The sequence below is a fragment of the Staurois parvus genome, unplaced genomic scaffold (assembly GCF_062004578.1).
Source record: "Staurois parvus isolate SC_StPar_1 unplaced genomic scaffold, SC_StPar_1.0 ptg000783l, whole genome shotgun sequence".
Classification (NCBI taxonomy): Eukaryota; Metazoa; Chordata; class Amphibia; order Anura; family Ranidae; genus Staurois; species Staurois parvus.
This window is the reverse complement of record NW_028318579.1, coordinates 42978-64075: the sequence shown is the minus strand read 5'-3', so window position 1 is coordinate 64075 and position 21098 is coordinate 42978. Positions and strand designations below refer to the sequence as shown.

Below are 21098 nucleotides of genomic sequence, written 5' to 3'. Positions count from 1 at the left end.
TCCTTAATGGAGAGTGGGGGAGCAGTCCTTAAAGCGGAACTTCCCCTTTTGGGTGGGGCTCTGCTTTAAGTGATAATGGGAGGAGGCTAGGTTAGCGTTTGAGATAGGTTGGATTTTGAGGTGGGGGAGCTTTAGGCCTTGTTCACACCAGTGTGCAAAGACATTTGTTTTTCTGCCTGCGTTCTGCAAGGGCACAATGAAATCAAATGTTCTCAATGTGCCTGTTCACACCACAACACTAGTATCACCTGCGGATTTTCTTTCTGCGCAGGAATTTACAGTATGTATAAAACTAATTCAAACATGCATGAAAACAGATGTAGAATCGTGACTCTGCAAGCGATATCTGCGCGTTTTCCCATCTGTTTGGCCTCATTCACACCATACATGCAGAAAAAGAGTTGGGTTACAAAAAGGGAAAGAAGACGTTGGGGTTCATTTCTTGTTTCTATGCAAAAAAATTCAGCACTAAAACACAAACAGTGCCAGTTCTCAATGCTCAAAACCAATGTTTGGCCATGCATAAACAGTGTCAGAACTGTTTGGGTGGTGTAATATTCTTCCTTGGCATAGGAGTACCTATTCTTTCTCTCTTCCATCTGCTGTGTCAATAAATACCAACACAAATAAAGCAATCTGCCGGCAGATTAAAAACACCTCGGAGCTTACAATGCAGGTAGGCAAATCCCCCCTCCATCGTCTTTTCACTATGAGCAGGGCAACATTGAGCAGACAAAGGAGCCCGCCGCTGTACGACCACATCACAACATATCTCTGTGCTGGACAGAGCTGATAATGTCACGCTCAGAGAGCGATGGCCACTAGATGTAACCAGTGAGCGGAGATACGGCGGATCTACCCTACAACCATTCTCCGACAATCCCACGCAGCAAATGACCACATCAGTCATCCCCTGGTAAAAGTCAACTTCTGTTCCCAGCAAATAAAGAGCATCCAGTGATCGCAGATACACAGCTGGGGGGACAACAACCCCCGAATCCAAGAACTGCGGCAGAAACTGAACAACACCACGGATAATTGTGACATGTGAGGCCATTTTTCCAGTATGTCGGTGTGACCCGAGAAGCACGGGTTCTTCACTAGCAAGACCTGGAATGAAGGGTAAAGAAAAGCTCCAGCCAAAAATAAGAGGATGAAAATGGATAGCCCACTAAAAGAAAGAAAGAAAAAATGGTTAGCACTTCCGCCTGGCAGTACTAGGGTCGTTGGTTCGAATCCCAACCATGGCACCACCTGCCTGGAGTTTGCATGTTTTCCCTGTGCCTGCGTGGGTTTCCTCCGGGTACTCCGGTTTCCACCCACACTCCAAAGACATGCTGGTAGGTTAATTGGCTCCTGTCTAAATTGGCCCTAGTATGTGTATGTATGAATGTAAGTTAGGGACCTTAGATTGTACGCCCCTTGAGGGTTAGGGACTGATGTGAATGTACAATATATATGTAAAGCGCTGCGGAAATTAACGGCGATATACAAGTACCAATAATATATCATAAATAAGTATCTGCCATTCCTCTCTGCCAATCCCTCCACGGGCCTCCACTCGGTGTCCTCCACCCCTCTCTGCCAATCCCTCCACTGGTTTCCCATTCCCAACGGATAAAATTCAAAACATTAACAATAACATATAAAGCCATTTATAACTCTGCCCCAAATTACATCACCGATCTTGTCTCCAAATATCACCCAAACCATCCTCTCCGCTCCTCCCGCTAACTCCTTCTCTCTAGCTCCCTTGTTTCCTCCTCCCATGCTTGTCTCCAGGACTTCTCCAGAGCTTCCCCCATCCTCTGGAACACTCTACCCCAATTTATCAGACTATCGCCTACTCTGCTCACTTTTAGGCGATCTCTGAAAACCTCTCTCTTCAGGGAAGCCTATCCTGCCCTCAGCTAATAATGGAATCTTCTATTCCTCCTACCAGTCCATCCCCCGCATTTACTACCTTTTGTACCACTAGCCCCACCCTCTTAGATTGTACCTTGACTTTGTGGATTGGGGAATCAAGTCATTTTTTTTTGTACAACCCACTGGTTGAACAAAAAAAAAAAAAAAACCCCCCAAAAAACGAATCTATGGCCAGCCTTAGAACCCTATTAGATTGTAAGCTCCCAGGATCAGGGCCCTCCTAACCCTCTTGTATTGAACTGTATTGTTGCTGTATTGTCTCCCGTTATATTGTAAAGCGCTGAGCAAACTGTTGGTGCGATATAAATCCTGTATAATAATAATAATAATAATAATAATAATAATAAATTCTGTATAATAATATAATAATAATATATAAATCCTGTATTATAATAATAATATAAATCCTGTATAATAATAATATATAAATCCTGTATAATAATAATATATAAATCCTGTATAATAATAATATATAAATCCTGTATAATAATATAATAATAATATATAAATCCTGTATAATAATAATAATATAAATCCTGTATAATAATAATAATATAAATCCTGTATAATAATAATATATAAATCCTGTATAATAATAATATACAAATCCTGTATAATAATAATATACAAATCCTGTATAATAATAATAATATATAAATCCTGTATAATAATAATATACAAATCCTGTATAATAATAATAATATATAAATCCTGTATAATAATAATAATATAAATCCTGTATAATAATAATATATAAATCCTGTATAATAATAATAATATACAAGTCCTGTATAATAATAATAATAATAAAGAAAAATAAAGAAAAAGAACCCCAACAAGGCTTCCACTGCAATATTCACATTCAATCCATAAATCTCCCCCACAGTACTTCTGTTCTGCCACCAAATGTCCTCAAGTCTGATGGCCAACATTATTCAGCTCACTTCCTCGGAGCCCAGGTCATCCTGGAGCCACCAGGAAATAAAGCACACCAAGATTCAAGCAAGGATACACAAGACTTGTTATTTAGACAATGCTTGCTTTTACTGCTCGTATACTCGAATGTAGAATTTCACTTCAGGTTGATGCCAGGTGGGTACGTTTTGGTTTGCCGCACTGTTGTGATGGGCTACAGCCAAAGCTGTCTAGTAAACCCTTCATGTCAGAAACCTGTCATTCCAGAAAAACTTTCTCTTGACATTACTTCACAGGGACGCTCTGTAACGTCACACCCAAGCCTGAGGTGAAGACTTTGGACTTCCTGTACACAGTCCTGGGAAAATAAAGACCTCACTCTGCCTGGGATATAGGATTCCACAATGTTCCATCTTTCTTTTGTAATAAAAATATTTTGACATTTTCAAAAGGAGAAACAATCTCTAAAAAAATTATGCTTTGCATAAATCACCCCTCCCCAAAAAAATAAATAAATTGTGCTGGAAAATATTGCTCCCCCCGACACCATCTTCTGTTCCAGCAATCTCTTTGCTGGGTTTTTAAAATATTGGGAGGGTAGCAGGAGGATCTGAAACACACAAAGGTGGGCAGGAACAGCTAAAACTTCCAGGAGGAGAGTAAAACACACACACACACACACACACACACACACACACACACACACTTGGTTGGGGGTGGTTAAAATGTGTAGTTGAGCCACGTTTTTATCTCTCTCCTACCATTCCCCCTTCAGCTGCAAAGGCAACGGAAGGGAGTTTATATATACTGTGGCCACGATGTTTTGCATCCCAGAAAAATGTATTGCTCAATAGGGGCACCCAGCAACTACCCCCCCCCCCCCCAAAAAAAAACAATGGTTTTCTATGCAAGCTTAGGTTTATTGGGTGCAGCAAGCCACCAGTGAATGGGCCCCTTAGCCTACCAGGCTCCCTAATGAAAATATCACTTTTGGCTGGACTGGCCCTTTAACTGCTTGTTAGCCTGGGATTTTATATTGTGCTGTCAACTGTCTCCTTTGCAACACATTTATTTCAACTGCAGTAAATGTCAACAAGCTGCTTTCTGACTGGCTGTCATGTCTCCAGCACACACGCTACCATGAGGAATTGCCAACAACAATATCAAAGTGTATATCATGTACTGCTCTCTCTCTCTCTCGCTGTGACTCTGATTCACCAAGTGCTATCGATGTCATTTATTTTTTACTCTTTAGGGGCTGATGGGCACTTGTGTCACCCTCTGAAGAGCAATCCTTGGTGGACGGCTTTTCAGAAAAAAATTGACATGCATCTAGGAGGCGCTGTGTCGCCTCCTCATTACCTGTTGTAGCCTCCCTAGCGGTCTGATTATGTCAGTATTTCTGTGCTCAAAGTGGTACAATTTTTTGCATGGGAAAATGTATTTTTTTTTGTTGTAGGCCTGTAATTTTTTGGAATAACTCACTGAAATCTGTCCGAACAAGAGTCTAGTAAACATCCCGGGTAGGATAAAACTTGAAACACAAAATCATAAATTATAATTTAATAATCATAAAAAATATTATAATAATAATAAATTTAATTCAATAATATAATCAAACCAAAAACACTGAAATGTGAAATATAGCGCCAAGTTCACACATCGCTGAGCAAAGTCGCAGAATCGTTTTCAGTGTTTGATGAGGAATTTCCCCCACGAATCATTATCACTCAATTCTGCAAGTGGTTCTGATTTACTATCGCTGTTCTCTAGTCGGTCTAAAACCGCTTTTGACCTAAAGGGACGCTTTTTGGATGCCATGGACGTTTCTCAGTTTCCAGGCAGAAAGAACAGTAAAAATGCAGGCAGGGCGCCGGACAAAGCACTCGGGACACAATGTATGTGAAATGGTTTGATACAGGAATGTTATACTATGTGATTTTAGTGTATTTAGTGAATGTCACTTTTTCACATTTTTTAATTTCCCGCCTGTTCCGTCCCGATGACGCAGGGGACGGAACCCAGAAGACAGATGCCGGCATCGGCCGGAGGACATTGCCAGGGACACTGCAGGGGGGACATCGCGGGAGCGCAGGACAAGGTAAGTGAAGAAGAGATCCCGGAGCAACGCTGCAGTGTATTCCCGAGTGTAGCTCAGGGTTACCACTTGTGATGCTGAAACTTTACCCCGAGCTACACTCGGGAATACCGCCAGGGGGGTTAATGCTATAAAGCACACAATGCTGAACCGCAACCATGTGCTATGCAAGTGGTTGTAGGGTGGTGGAGGTGGGGCCCCATTCACTGGAATAGGATGCGTTTTGCAGTGATACTGTCTGCTGAATGAGGCATGGGGTATAATTTTGGTCATATATGTAGATACCCATTCGACTGCCCTTAAAGCTTAAAGTGGACTTTCACCTCAAAAGTGAAACATGAAAGTGCTGCTTATTCAACGACCTATCCCTGTGCCCCAAGAGTTGACTTTTTACGGTGAGCAGGTACCTTTTTTGACAGGTACCTGCAGCCACTTCCTTTATTCTTGCCTAGAATGATGTGCACCTCTTAGCACTCCCCCCAGCCCGCAGCCTCCTGGCACATGTACACGTCCCAGGAGACTGCAGGGCCAGTCCCACAGCTCTGTGCGATCTCATGTATGTGCAGCGGGGAGCCAGCGGTGATTCCTCAGGAGGTCATAGTCGGCTACCACGTCCCAAATGGTGGCACCAAGACATGCAGCAGGAAGAACAGGCTACAGGAAGACAGAACTACACCCTCAAGAACCTGATTTTTGAAAGTCAGCAGCTACAGTATTCATACTGCTGGCTTTTAATTTAAACAAAAAAGGACCGCTGTTCCTCTTTAAGGGGAAGCGCTGGGTGGTAAAACCACAAGTTAAGCACCTATTTTTACCCCCTCCCAACTACAAGTGTAAACTAGGCCTAAAAGCAAATAAGTAAAGAAAGAAAAAACCTCAGCGCCCAGGATTCTCTTATTCCACACACTATTCCCCGTGAGATGCTGCTGTACACAGGTGCAAAACCAAAAAAACTTATTTCAACTTATACCAGCGCAATATCTGCTAAAATGTGAGTGGTCTGGATAAAATTCTTTTAAGATTGGAAATCATTACGGTATCACACTATGGTTTTTTCTTCTTCCTGATTTTCTCTGGGAGATTCGGTGAGAGGAGTAACCAGAGGAGGTGTCCATATCCTAGAGGAGGCAATATTTGGAGGTCATATACAAATTAAAGGGGGTCCAGGAGCCCTTAATATCCCTGAAAGGCGTTTTACTCACCAATATCTGGTGAGTGCGGTTAATGTTGGTTTTGCACTAGTGGCTGGTGGAGGTATCACTGGCACGAAAGAATCCAATGAAAATATAAAAAAATTTTCACGGGACTGTTTTTTTTAATTTGGTCACTGGACTTATTATTAATTAAAAATATTAATCAAAATATTAATGAAAATAGAAAATATATATGTAAATAATTCATATTGTGTTGCGCTCCCAGTAAGAAAATCTGTGATATTAATAACTCTATTTACCCTTGGTGAACAAATATATAATCAGGGGATTTTACAAAAAATATACAGAATAAAAAATATATATATTATTAAAAATTTTTATATATATAATCCACTGATGAAAATATAAATGTGGAAATAATATCCCCAGAAACAATAAGTGATAAAATATTGTGTACTAAAACATAAATATAAATAAATCAATATGCATCATGATTGGTGAATAATCAAAAAATACAAATAACTTAAAATATATATATGTACTGCAAATTAATTTGTGATATTAATGTCCTTTAAATACAGTGACTTTGTGCTTGATTAAATCTTGATTTGGTGACTTATTGTGAATCCGTGACTCTCTTTGAATCCTTAATTAGTGAAGATGTATGCTCACCTCCTTATTAGCCTGTAATTAGGCTATACACACTTGTGGTTCACCTCCTATGGAACTTGCTTAGATGGAATTCCTCCTTTACAGATTGTAAAAACGTGGATATCCGTTATCCTCAATTAGCCCATATGCGTTTTTCCATATGTGGGGACAAATTGCCAAACATAGTGTTTTATCCTTATAAAAAGGTTTTGCTTTATTGCTCTCCAACAGGTACACTCACATAAATAATATGCGGTATAGGATGAATTGCTCAGCTCAAGTAATCCGCCAGCCGTCTAGCCATGCACTCGCCGTCTGTAAAACACTCCGGCTCTCTCCGAGTGACACCGCAGCCCCACCCCTACGCGTTACGCCACTGGTCACGTGGCTTCATCAGGGGGTTGTGATAGGTTAGTCACTCTTCCATTGCCGGTTTAAATAGCCCAGCCGCGCCATTTTGTTGTCTATCCCATGGAGGCGGCCATATTATTGGGGGCACTTTGCACAGCGATATTAGTGCCAATTGTTTCATTTGTATCCTTACTGCTATGTCCACCCGGGGAGATACATAGTGACATGACTCTACGGCTGAGCGGTATGCAAATCAATCATTTGTATACATCAATGTATCAATCCAATACCTCAAAAATAACAAGTTCAATAATACATATAGATGTATGTGTGGAACCACACACACCCATATATAAACAATTATTTATTTTATATAAAATGTATATGCCAATAAAAATATATACACAGAATATACTGTATATATATGGATAGAAAAAATATATAATAAAATAAAATAAGGAAATATACAGAATATTTTGATCAAATACTCTAAGTGTGTATCTCCTATACAACATAACTACAGTCTGCCATTCTTATGAACTATAGAAATGTGAATTATATATATATAATACATAAAATTAAAATTATAAAATAAAATAAATAAATAAATGAAATATACATTATAAACCACCTAAATATAATTCTACTACCCCACATGAATAAGTGGGCACGGATTTTGCCTTTAACCATAGACCATCAATTATATACTCTTCTAACCTAATGGTTACCTGTATATAGGTAATGACCGACATGTATATATATCTGTGTGGCAAAATGAGAGAAAAAACCAATATATAGTATCTCTCCATATTCATCAAACAGGTACATATACTAAACCAGGTGATGGAACAGGAGCCATGTGTAATTTATAATAATATATCATGCTAAATTCTACACATCACTAATGAAGCATGATAAATAGAAAATATATATGTGTCACAGTGTATTTTAAGTTTGTGATATTTATTCATTATTATTTATGGGTTGGGTGATGTATTTTACTAAAAGCAAATAAGTCTACGAATCACATAAAACTACTAAATAAAACCTGTGGATAGTGAAAAAGCACACCTGAATATCTAAAATATATTTTTTTAAAATGTCCAGTGTAACTGCAGCAGAGATAAATCAAGGCTGTGTAAACCTCAGGACTGGATGGACAGAAAGAAAAATAATCTGGCAGATACAACAGCTTCCACACGTGTATTTTGTCTGCCTATTTAACTATAAAAAGGGCCATTTGTAAAGAAAATCAGGCACTGTAGAAAAAAAAAAAATGTTCATTTTAATAGCAGCCCACCCAGTAGCTTATACTGTGCTTTCCTTCCTTTGCTCCCCCCATACTCCATCCAGTTACAAGGGATGGAGAAACTTGGCTTGTGTGGAGACTCTGAATTCACTGAAGGATGAGGACTCTTCCCATCCCTATACCAAAAGAACTGGATGCCTGTTGATCCAATCCCCATGCCACAGCACTGCCATAGAGTAGGCAGGGGAGTAAGTCGCCTTCCCTAGATGTCTGGGGTATTTTAATTCACGATACTTTTCCAACAGCCATGCTTTCAATTACAAACAAATACAATCTGATTCATCACTCAACATTTCTGAAGCTCTGTAAACAGTTGTGTCGCAGCCTCCTCATCATCAGTTCTTTAGGTGATTGCTTATAGCAACAAAAACGTTCCGGTGCTGTTCTTCTTCCTAGTGCTCTGATCGGCCTCAAGCACCACACCGGCAGGAACCTGATCTACACTCGATAATACTTTCCTGCCCGATATTTTGGAGTAAACACTGAAAACCCCAGTGATTTGAAGCTGTAATCCTGTCCATCTGCGCTGGTGTGGAGCTAGAGAGTGATCAAATAGCTAGGAGGAGAAACAACACCATGGGACAGTTACTGTTGCTACTGGCAATTACATGGAGAACGGATCATTTGGTGAATGAAATATCCTGGTGTCCCACCTGTGGCCCCAGGGCCACATGAGGTCTTTTAACACTTACTGTGCAGCCCTTTGCAGACTCCAGCAGTCAGCAGTGGAAGCATTCAATTTTAAACAGGTTTTAAAAGGCAGTGATCTAGCAGTCCCACGTAGCAAGTTCCAAGTCTCTCTATCTAATGTATCGTGTCCTCCGAACCAACCACATTTTCAGGTCTGCAGGATCAAATCGTCTCCTCAAGTATGTCTGAAGCTTTCTGTCATATAGGGCAGTATCCACCCAGAGACATACTATTGTTGTGCACAGGGAGTCTGCGTTCTCGTATTAGTTAAGTGTCACTTGGTGCACCATCTAGCTGCAGCAGCATTCAGCCCCTTAAGAGTTTTCCATGTTGCCAGCAGGAAAGCTGGACGTGGTGCCTGTGCCTTCCACCCGAAGGGTCACATGCACCAGTGCTGCATTCCCAGTGTGCATGAGGCCTAATGTGTCTTCCATCCTCCCTTGTTTCAGGTCTGCTGTCTCTAATGGTCTCCTCTAATATGTAAGAAGTCAGTGATAGTCTTCTGTCATATACTGAATATTATGTGTGGCCTATTGGAACTGTCAGAGGCCCAACACATCTTGCAGGACGACAACCACAACGACAAATCGGACTGGATGTCACTCCACCTTTCCAAAACTGAGCTCCTAGTATTCCCCCCAGCCCGTGACCCCCCCCCCCCCAACTTCTCCATCAAGATCAACAACACTACCATCAGTCCCTCCCCTCAAGCCAGAGTACTAGGTGTAATCCTAGACTCCAATCTGTCCTTTCAGCCCCAGGTCCAATCGCTGACAAACTCATGTAGACTTCACCTCCGCAACATCTCCAAGATACGACCGTTCCTAACCCCGGAAACCACTAAGCAACTCGTTCACTCCCTTATTATATCTCGCCTCGACTATTGTCACTCCCTCCTCATTGGCCGACCTCATCACAGGCTATCCCCTCTTCAGTCTATCATGAATGCTGCTACCAGACTCATTCACCTTACTAACCGCTCCGTATCTGCCACCCCTCTCTGCCAATCCCTCCACTGGTCTCCACACAGTGTCCTCCATTCCTCTCTGCCAATCCCTCCACTGGCCCCCACTCAGTGTCCTCCATCCCTCTCTGCCAATCCCTCCACTGGCCTCCATTCAGTGTCCTCCACCCCTCTCTGCCAATCCCTCCACTGGCCTCCATTCAGTGTCCTCCATCCCTCTCTGCCAATCCCTCCACTGACCTCCACTCAATGTCCTCCATCCCTCTCTGCCAATCCCTCCACTGGCCTCCACTCAGTGTCATCCATCCCTCTCTGCCAATCCCTCCATTGGCTCCCAATTGCCCAACAGATAAAATTTTAAACACTAACACTGACATATAAAGCCATTCATAACACTGCCCCTAACTACATCACCGATCTTATCTCTAAATATCACCCAAACCGTACTCTCCGCTCCTCACAAGACCTCCTACTCTCTAGCTCCCTTGTCTCCTCCTCCCATGCCCGTCTCCAGGATTTCTCAAGGGCTTCACCCATCCTCTGGAACTCCCTACCCCAATCTATCAGGCTATCACCTACTCTGCTCACTTTTAGGCACACTCTGAAAACCCATCTCTTCAGGGAAGCCTACCCCGACCCCAGCTAATACTGGAATCCTCTACTCTTCCTACCACTCCATCCCCCACAGCTAATTACCTCTTGTACCACTATCCCCTCCCTTTTAGATTGTAAGCTCCAAGGATCAGGGCCCTCTAATCCCTCTTGTATTGAACTGTATTGTTACTGTACTGTCTCCCTCCATAATGTAAAGCGCTGAGCAAACTGTCGGTGCTATATAAGTCCTGTATAATAATAACCACTGCTAAATCTATACAGGTGGTTCCTCTGACGTAGTAGTGCAAGACTATTTTACTATTCTTCCCTCAATGCAATTCTACCTGACCAGACTGGAAGAGACTACAGGCAGCCATAGACTTTAGAGGGCAACTGGATAGGAAGGCATAACCTGTGGGTTAAAGAGACCCAACTCATTTATAGGCCTGTGCCAACCGAGGTTAGAGGAAGGAGAAAGCAGTAGTGTGAGGCAGTGTTAAATTGTTCCATACTCAATGCAAGTCTACCTGCCCAGACTAGAAGAGACTAGAGATGGCCTGCAGCATGTTTGTGGTCTCTCTCCTTCTCCTGTAGTATGTCTTCAGTCTCCAACCACCTTTGCTGCAGTCTCTGATCATCTCCTCTGGTAATTCTGAAGTCACTGACCATGCTCTGTCATATACTAAATATCACGTGTAGCGCTTTGAGGCTGTCAGGGGTCACAAATGAATATTATTAAGCAGGATTTATATAGCGGCAATCGTTCGCACGACGCTTTACAATATAAATGGGGATAGTACAATTACAACATAGTTCAATACAGAAGAACTAGGAGGGCCCTGCTAATGGAGCTTACAATCTAAATGATGCCCCCCTACACCTTGTAAGTTGAAAACCACCGCTGTACCAAAAGCGTTTATAGACCTTCAGAAAGCCAGGTCTGATGCTTTTTCTGAATCCAATAGGTATTCATTTGTAATGGTTATCTGGTAACCCAGGGCGGGTGGATAAGCTGTTGCTTGAAATCAATATATATGAGCATAGTGTTGATAGCTGTGAAGCAGGGGCGGACTGACCATTTGGAAACTCGGGCACTGCCCGAGGGCCCGGGGTCAGTAGGGTGCCCCATGAGATGCCCCTGGTACCTTTTCATAGGCTTTTTTGAGTTTGGGCAAGGACACAGGGGCCCCATGATCCCCTATTGCCCGGGGGCCCCATGAGTTGTCAGTCCGCCCCTGCTGTGAAGTGACTATTTTAATTTGCTTACTGAAGTCTAAAGTCCTGTACACACTGGTTGAAATTAGCTGATACAGTAGATACTGGCCCACAATCGGCCCGTGTGTACCTGTCCTTGTTTGACAGAAACCAATCTCATGACTGGCTTCTATTGATCGAGCTTGCTAGAAAACCAGCAGCCAATCAGCATCTGATCAGCGCTCTGAGCCAATGGCTGCTAGCGCTGACCAGTGTGTTCTGCGGGGGGCAGTCCCCCTGTTAGAACACCATAGCTAAGCAGGGGGATCGATGTACTAATATTGCATGGTTAGTACAGAGACCTCTTCCAGTGCTACTCAGTTACTACATACCGTGTGTACCGGGCTTCACAGGGTGGTGGGGCAGCGAAGAGAAAGTAGGTGCTGCTGCTTTTACCTGAATGAAAAAAGCGCACATTTGCCATGAAGATGGGGCAAACAGGGGCAGCACAGTAGCTAAATGGTTAGCACTTCCACCTGGCGGTATTAGGGTTGTTGGTTCAAACCCAACCACGGCACCTCCTGCCTGGAGTTTGCTTTTTCTCCCTGTGCCTGCGTGGGTTTCCTCTCACACCCCAAAGACATGCTGGTAGGTTAATTGGATCCGGTCTAAACTGGCCCTAGTATATGAATGTGAGTTAGGGACCTTAGATTGTACACCCCTTGAGGGTTAGGGACTGATGTGAATGTACAATATATATATGTAAAAGCGCTACGTAAATTGATGGCACTATAGAAGTCCCTGAAAAAAAAAAATAAAATAAACAGTTGAAACACACAGTCTTTGTAATTTTGCTCTAGAGATCCAGGTGCCCCTGTCAAGCATTACAACCAGGCAGGGGCGGACTGACAACTCATGGGGCCCCCAGGGGCGGACTGACAACTCATGGGGCCCCTGGGCAATTGGGGATCATGGGGCCCCTGTGTCCTTGCCCACACTCAAAGCACACCCAAAAAAGCCTATAAAAGGGACCAGAGGCATTTCATGGGGCACCCTACTGACCCCGGGCCCTCGGGCAGTGCACGAGTGCTCGAATGATCAGTCCACCCCTGGGGTCCCCTGTGTCTTTGCCCAAACTCCAAAAAGCCCATGAAAAATGTACCAGGAGCATCTCATGGGGCCCCCTACTGACCCCGGGCCCTTGGGCAGTGCCCTTTTTTTGCAAATAGTCAGTCCGCCCCTGCACCCAGGTCCCTGAACTCTGCACTGTAGTGATGAAATAAAGCCTCGACCATGATCCATTCCAGCATACAAGTAGCCAATGATGAAGGACAATGAAAGAGAAGCAAACTAATGTGGTGTGGAAGTGGAAAAACAACGTGAAATGTAAACATATTGTCAAAAAAGAAAAAAAGAAAAAAAAAAAAAACTAGGCACAGCAAGAATATTTGTATTTTCTATAATTACACTACCCCGAGGAAACTTCCTCCTCCAGCTTCCCTCCACTGCAATTTGAAGATTATCCAGATTTAGGGTGGGGTAGCCTGGCAAACAGCAAAAAGCATTTCTATACTGGTCAGTTCTATCTGCAACATAGATTTCACTACTTTCCTTTGTCTTTTTTTAAAAGATGGCAAGGAAACGAGTAGAGAACGTTCACAGAGCTCCTGTATATAGAGGCAAAGCCGGAATCAATACTTCGCATGAAGAAAGCCAACATACCCGACCTCGACCTATTATAATTATTCCCCATACTCAGCACACATGCCACATAGGAAGCATATTAAGGGTACTGAATATTCAGAATATATTTACTGGTACAGTAGTGAAGCATGACAAGCACAACTTATCATAGATCTATACATTAAGTGGATGACATTTGGTTTGCTAAAGCACTGTACATTATGGACATTTTTTTAAAAAGCCTTATGCAGGCCATACACGAGTCGAAATCTGATTGAATCTTCTTTAGAAAATTGAAAATTTTGTGCGTTTTGTTATGCGATGGCGCCACCATCGATTTCGAAATTCAACCAACCAAGCCTTCAATTTCTCCTCCTGTTGCTACAGAAAAGAATTTTGGTGGCCAAGAATTTTCTTTTCTTTACAGCGTTATATTTCTTGCACGATTCTCCCATCATTGATTCGAAATTCGTTCGTTTTCCAAAAAATTTTCCAACATGCCCGATCACTCAAATTCTATGGTCGCATGAAAACAGGCCGTTTCTGTGACCCACTAATAGTGCAAAATTAGAATGAAAACTCTTAGGCTACGTTCACACTAGCGTTGTGTGCAGGGGGCAGAGAGGCGTTTGGGAAGCATTTTTACCGCTTCCCAAATGCCTCTGCCAATTCTGCACATTACAGCACATGGTGCTGTTCTAACGGGAGCGTTTGCTTCGCGGCAAAACGGACGCCTCTGGTCGAGTCAGGAGGCGTTGAAGCCTCCTATTCTCGTCTATGGTGCCGCTCTGCAAACGCCCGACTGGCGTTTGCGGTTACGACGCGTTTTCGAAGCGGTAACACCACTCTAACTGCATTATAGGCGTTTCTGGGGCGTTATTAACGCTTGGCAAACGCCTAGCAACCGCCGCTAAACCACGCATGCGGCGTTTGCCAAGCGTTAACCTCTTGCCGTCCGCCTGCTGTTTACAAACAGCAGGGCGGTGGCAGTCCAGGGGTGGGTTGCCATTCATAAACGGCACCCGCCTTCTCTAGCTGTGTGCGCTCCCTGGGAGCGCGCAGCACCGCGATCCGGTGCCCGCCGTGTCCTCCGGACACAGTGAAACACCGATCGTCGGACGGGACCTCTATACGAGGTCCCGATCATGTGATCACTAATTGGCCAATCAGTGATCACATGCAAAGTAGTAAGCAAGATGTCACTTGTGACATCATTGCTTACTACGTGTGAAATCTGTGAATGATCACAGAGGTCACATGGTACAAGGCTATTCACAACAGCCTTGTACCATGTGACAAGCTGTGACCAATCACAGCTCACTCAGTATTTGTCAATGAGTGCAAGAATGCAGACAGAGAGAAAGAGAAATGATTGCTTTTACATCCTATATGGGTGTAAAAGCAATCAGTGTAAAAAAAAAACAAATCTTCATCACCCCCCACAAGTAGTACAGTGTCACCATGGTGACACTGTACTGCTAGGGTGACAGTATGTAAAAAAAAAATAAATAAATAAAAAATAATAATATAAAAAAAATAAAATAAAAATGTAAAAAAAAATGTTTAAAAATTATAATTTTTGGTTATAAACTAATTTGGATTTTTTTTTGTTTACTAAAAAAATAATGGAATAAATTTTGGCCAAGATTTATGATGAAATATTATTTATTTGCAAAATTTTATTTAAAAAAACACTTTTTCAAAATTTTTGGACTTTTTCATTTACATAGTAAAAAAAATAAAAATCCCAGCGGTGAATAAATACCACCAAAATAAAGCTTTATCTGTCTCAAAAAAATGGTAAAAAATTCACATGGGTACAGTATTGCATGACCGCGCAATTGTCATTCAAAGTGTGATAGCGCTGAAAGCTGAAAATTGCCCTGGTCAGGAAGGGGGTGAAAGTGTCCGGACTGGAAGGGGTAAAAGTGTCCGGACTGGAAGGGGTAAAAGTGTCCGGACTGGAAGGGGTAAAAGTGTCCGGACTGGAAGGGGTAAAAGTGTCCGGACTGGATGGGGTAAAAGTGTCCGGACTGGAAGGGGTAAAAGTGTCCGGACTGGAAGGGGTAAAAGTGTCCGGACTGGAAGGGGTAAAAGTGTCCGGACTGGAAGGGGTAAAAGTGTCCGGACTGGAAGGGGTAAAAGTGTCCGGACTGGAAGGGGTAAAAGTGTCCGGACTGGAAGGGGTAAAAGTGTCCGGACTGGAAGGGGTAAAAGTGTCCGGACTGGAAGGGGTAAAAGTGTCCGGACTGGAAGGGGTAAAAGTGTCCGGACTGGAAGGGGTAAAAGTGTCCGGACTGGAAGGGGTAAAAGTGTCCGGACTGGAAGGGGTAAAAGTGTCCGGACTGGAAGGGGTAAAAGTGTCCGGACTGGAAGGGGTAAAAGTGTCCGGACTGGAAGGGGTAAAAGTGTCCGGACTGGAAGGGGTAAAAGTGTCCGGACTGGAAGGGGTAAAAGTGTCCGGACTGGAAGGGGTAAAAGTGTCCGGACTGGAAGGGGTAAAAGTGTCCGGACTGGAAGGGGTAAAAGTGTCCGGACTGGAAGGGGTAAAAGTGTCCGGACTGGAAGGGGTAAAAGTGTCCGGACTGGAAGGGGTAAAAGTGTCCGGACTGGAAGGGGTAAAAGTGTCCGGACTGGAAGGGGTAAAAGTGTCCGGACTGGAAGGGGTGAAAGTGTCCGGACTGGAAGGGGTGAAAGTGTCCGGACTGGAAGGGGTGAAAGTGTCCGGACTGGAAGGGGTGAAAGTGTCCGGACTGGAAGGGGGGAAAGTGTCCGGACTGGAAGGGGGGAAAGTGTCCGGACTGGAAGGGGGGAAAGTGTCCTGACTGGAAGGGGGGAAAGTGTCCGGACTGGAAGGGGGGAAAGTGTCCGGACTGGAAGGGGGGAAAGTGTCCGGACTGGAAGGGGGGAAAGTGTCCGGACTGGAAGGGGGGAAAGTGTCCGGACTGGAAGGGGGGAAAGTGTCCGGACTGGAAGGGGGGAAAGTGTCCGGACTGGAAGGGGGGAAAGTGTCCGGACTGGAAGGGGGGAAAGTGTCCGGACTGGAAGGGGGGAAAGGGCCGGACTGGAAGGGGGGAAAGTGTCCGGACTGGAAGGGGGGAAAGTGTCCGGACTGGAAGTGGTTAAAAAATGCTACGCAAACGCCGGACCAACGCTTGCCAAACGCTATAGGGGCGTTTGGCAACCAGTCCGGACACTTTCACCCCTTCCAGTCCGGACACTTTCACCCCTTCCAGTCCGGACACTTTTACCCCTTCCAGTCCGGACACTTTTACCCCTTCCAGTCTGGACACTTTTACCCCTTCCAGTCCGGACACTTTTACCCCTTGCAGTCCGGACACTTTTACCCCTTCCAGTCCGGACACTTTTACCCCTTCCAGTCCGGACACTTTTACCCCTTCCAGTCCGGACACTTTTACCCCTTCCAGTCCGCTATTGGGGCGTTTGGCAACCGTTGGTAAAACAGCCAAGTGTGAACGAGCCCTTAGAAAAGATTTTCAAAAGAAAATTATTTCGGAATTCAACCTGTGTATGTAAAAAAAAAAAAAAAAAAAAAGGAGAAGAAACAAGGACAGCAAGGACAAGGGATGATACTTGACTTTCATGAGAAGAGCCCTTTGTGCTGGTGCTGGCTGTCCTATGGAAATCCAAAGTCATAATTTTCCAGTGCTGTGGGGGTTAATACGAACGCTGGACCTGTCACAGGCACGCGTGAAGAGTGCAGACTATGCCCACCCTTTCCACCCCCCTACTCCATTCACAAAAGCAGGCAGGATTGGTTGTATAGCATATAGACCTCATGATTCAGCAGGAAATAATGGCCAGAGTCATGAGATCAGTACGCTACTGACAAGCATGGCAGACGGCAGAAAACAGAGTCCCGGCCATTTTACACAACAGCGTGTGCATCTGCTTTATGTCACGATTGTCAGACCCCACGGTACAAAAGGTGACACTGACCCGATCCCATTACACGGCCGTTCCGCTGCAATTAGAACCGCTAAATTAGCATTGTATATAGAGGCCTACTTTTCAGGCATCCATACAAAGAGGCTCCATGGAGCTGACAGAAGACGGATGGGCATGGTTTGGAAGACAAATCATTTGAGCTCTGTTAAGCAGGAAGGCTGTTTGCAGTCTGCTGACACATCACGCCGGCTGAAACACAATGCACTTGGACATCCAAAGTAAAAATAAATGCATGTATTCCATAGGGAGCAAGAGACAGCAGTAAAATGCGAAGGTCATCCTAGCGTCTCTGCGATTGCCTGGAGGCTTGAGGATGGTCATAACAAGAAGCAAGATTATAGGAATATCAATATTCCAAATCTGTAGCTCATGCTGGCAGGTCATTGCAAATTCCACCGGCAGCAAAAGTACACTAAAGCAGATGTAAGCCCAATAACGAATATTGTATATAATATTGTATTATCGGAATTATGTATTATTGGGATTTTAAAGGTTCCTTTTAAATCTGCAGCTTTCATTATAATATCTGATGATCATGCCCTTAAAGCACAACTCCAGGCAGGCAGAGCTTCCTACCTGCCTCTCCCCTTCCCCCAATCCCAGGTCTCCTCCTCTGCTTTATATTTTCATTTTTGCTTTATACCCTATATCTAACTTTTTTCTTGCAGTATTCTTGCTGGCTGGATGCCTCTTCTTCCTTTGGCAACAGTAGAGAGTGGTTATTCCTCCAGGACTGAGAAGCACTCACGAAATCTGAGTGTGTTGCTCCATCCTGGAGTATTGTGAGCTCAGCCTGCGTGATGACGTGGCCCGGAGTTGGTGGGAAAACATGTTATGGGAAACCAGCGGGCTCAAAAAACAAAAACAAACAAAACCACACAGATTCCTCCATACACAAAACAAGGTAGATGGAGGAATCCCTCCACCTCAACGGGGCATTGTGTTGTCACAGCAGGTCACGGCGCTGTCAGAATACACTGATCAGCAGCTATATTCACTGATCGACAAACTTTTTCCAAGTTGCTCAATTGACAGAAGTTGATCTAACGATTGATTTACCGTATTTTTCACTCCATAAGACGCACTTTTTCCCCAAAAAAAAAGGGGGGGAAATGTCAGTGCGTCTTATGGAGCGAATGTAAAGCAGCCGGTCCAGTATTTCTGCCGCCACCATGTCAGAATATCGGGGCGGCCGCTCAGCTCTTCTCTCCTGCAGGACCTTTCCTATTCCTCGCTCCAGCGCTGCAGTCTTCCCGCGGCGGCTTCTGTGACAGCCGGGTGCCCACTGCGCATGCGCGAGAATAGCTGCACTTTGTGAATGGTCCAGTGTCTTCTGGGACACATGACAGGTCCCAGAAGGCTCCGGGCCATTCACAAAGCGCAGCGCTTCTCGCGCATGCGCAGTGGGCACCCGGATGTCACAGAAGCCGGCGCAGGAAGAAGGAAGGAAGGACAACTCTGCGGAAGTGGGAGAGGGGACCTGTCAAATTCAGGTACCCACTCCCCCTCCCTTCTCAAAGGTCAGCAGTCTCTGGTAATCTCCTGTACTGTCTGCAGTCTCTGGTCATCTGTACTATGTCCGCAGTCTCTGGTCATCTCCTGTACTGTGTCCGCAGTCTCTGGTCATCTCCTGTACTGTGTCCGCAGTCTCTGGTCATCTCCTGTACTGTGTCCGCAGTCTCTGGTCATCTCCTGTACTATGTCCGCAGTCTCTGGTCATCTCCTGTACTGTGTCCGCAGTCTCTGGTCATCTCCTGTACTGTGTCCGCAGTCTCTGGTCATCTCCTGTACTGTGTCCGCAGTCTCTGGTCATCTCCTGTACTGTGTCCGCAGTCTCTGATCATCCCCTGTATTGTGTCCGCAATCTCTGGTCATCTCCTGTACTGTGTCCGCAGTCTCTGGTCATCTCCTGTACTGTGTCCGCAGTCTCTGGTCATCTCCTGTACTGTGTCCGCAGTCTCTGGTCATCTCCTGTACTGTGTCCGCAGTCTCTGGTCATCCCCTGTACTGTGTCCGCAGTCCCTGGTCATCTCCTGTACTGTGTCCGCAGTCTCTGGTCATCTCCTGTACTGTGTCCGCAGTCTCTGGTCATCTCCTGTACTGTGTCCGCAGTCTCTGGTCATCCCCTGTACTGTGTCTGCAGTCCATTGGTTCAGAATATTTTTTTTCTTGTTTTTCTCCTCTAAAACCTAGGTGCGTCTTATGGTCAGGTGCGTCTTATGGAGCGAAAAATACGGTATGTTGTGTGGGGAAGGAAACACACACACAGATCGAAATTCAGTCAACGATGAACCAGCAGAGTTTTGACCTATCAATGGCCAGCTTAAAGTGATTGTACAGACACGTGTTTTTTTTTCTTGTTGTTTTTTCTTCTTTTTAATAAACAGGTTGTTCTTACCAGCTCTGTGCAATGGGTTTGCAGCCCTTCTCTACTCGGGTCCCCCCTGTTCTGTGGCTGCCCCCAGAGCAAGCGCTTGCTATGGGGACAGACAAGTGGGCTTCATCCCGAGATGGACTGTGTTTGTCTATTTACATTCTTAGTGTGGCTCGACCTCGACCCCTCCTCACTGGATTGGACTGCCAGAAGCGGGAGCCAATGGCTTCTGTTGCTCTCACCAAGTCCAGTGAGGAGAGGACAGCACTGGATCGAGATTGAATTCAGGTGTTTAGCGGGGGGCTAGGGGGGAGCAAAGCATGGATGTTTTTTCAACTTAATGCACAAAATGCATTCGGTAAAGAAAAACCTTCAGCCATTACAACCACTTTAGGTGGAACATTGACTTTTTTTTTTAAAGGAGGACAAAAAAAGCAAACAAAAAAAAAAAAAACACAAGATGGAGTTGCACTTTAAAAGGAATTGTAAAGTCTACCATTTTATTTATTTTAATAACAAACAGGTGTATACTTACCTGCTCTGTGCAATGGAATTGCAACTATTCAACAATGGCAATTTCCCCCCATATCTTTCTTCACAGGTTCATGTTAAAACATTTTCACATTTTTGTGCACAGCAATGGTCTACCCTGATATCGACAGAACAAAATGGGGTAATGATTGGCCTTAAACCCTTTCATCTCAGGCCTTGGGGGTGCGTTCTTCTCCTCCAATGAAGATATAGACTAATACAAATATTTCTTTTTTACTCACTTCAGCATTTATCAGCGCTATAAATACAGTTCATATCAATAATAATAAATCCACAACAAAAGCTGCAGCACTACTCACCCGGTGAGAAGGAAAGCCTTGAAAAATCTGTAAAATAAAAGCGGAAAAAAAGATATTTTAATATTCGACATTAAAATGAAAATATTCAATTTGCGACAAGTTAATCTCTTCTGGTCTCTAAGACCATCGCCTCTTAACCACTTCCAGACCAGACACTTTCACCCCCCTCCTGACCAGGGCAATTTTCAGCTTTCAGCGCTATCACACTTTGAATGACAATTGCGCGGTCATGCAACACTGTACCCAAATGAATTTTTTACCATTTTTTTGAGACAGATAAAGCTTTATTTTGGTGGTATTTATTCACTGCTGGGATTTTTATTTTTTTTGCTATGTAAATGAAAAAGTCCAAAAATTTTTTTAAAAAAGTGTTTT

General features: G+C 44.1%; 1 protein-coding gene across 1 annotated transcript in view; it reads right to left on the bottom strand.

Annotated features, from left to right (window-relative positions):
• Positions 1 to 20746, bottom strand: part of PTK2 (protein tyrosine kinase 2) — a 473957-nt gene extending 453211 nt beyond the window's left edge. The window contains exon 1 of the mRNA XM_089654639.1: positions 20724 to 20746. The gene's annotated coding sequence lies outside the window, so the exon portion shown is untranslated. The remainder of the gene's footprint in view (positions 1 to 20723) is intronic.
• Between the last annotated feature and the right edge of the window lie 352 nt (positions 20747 to 21098).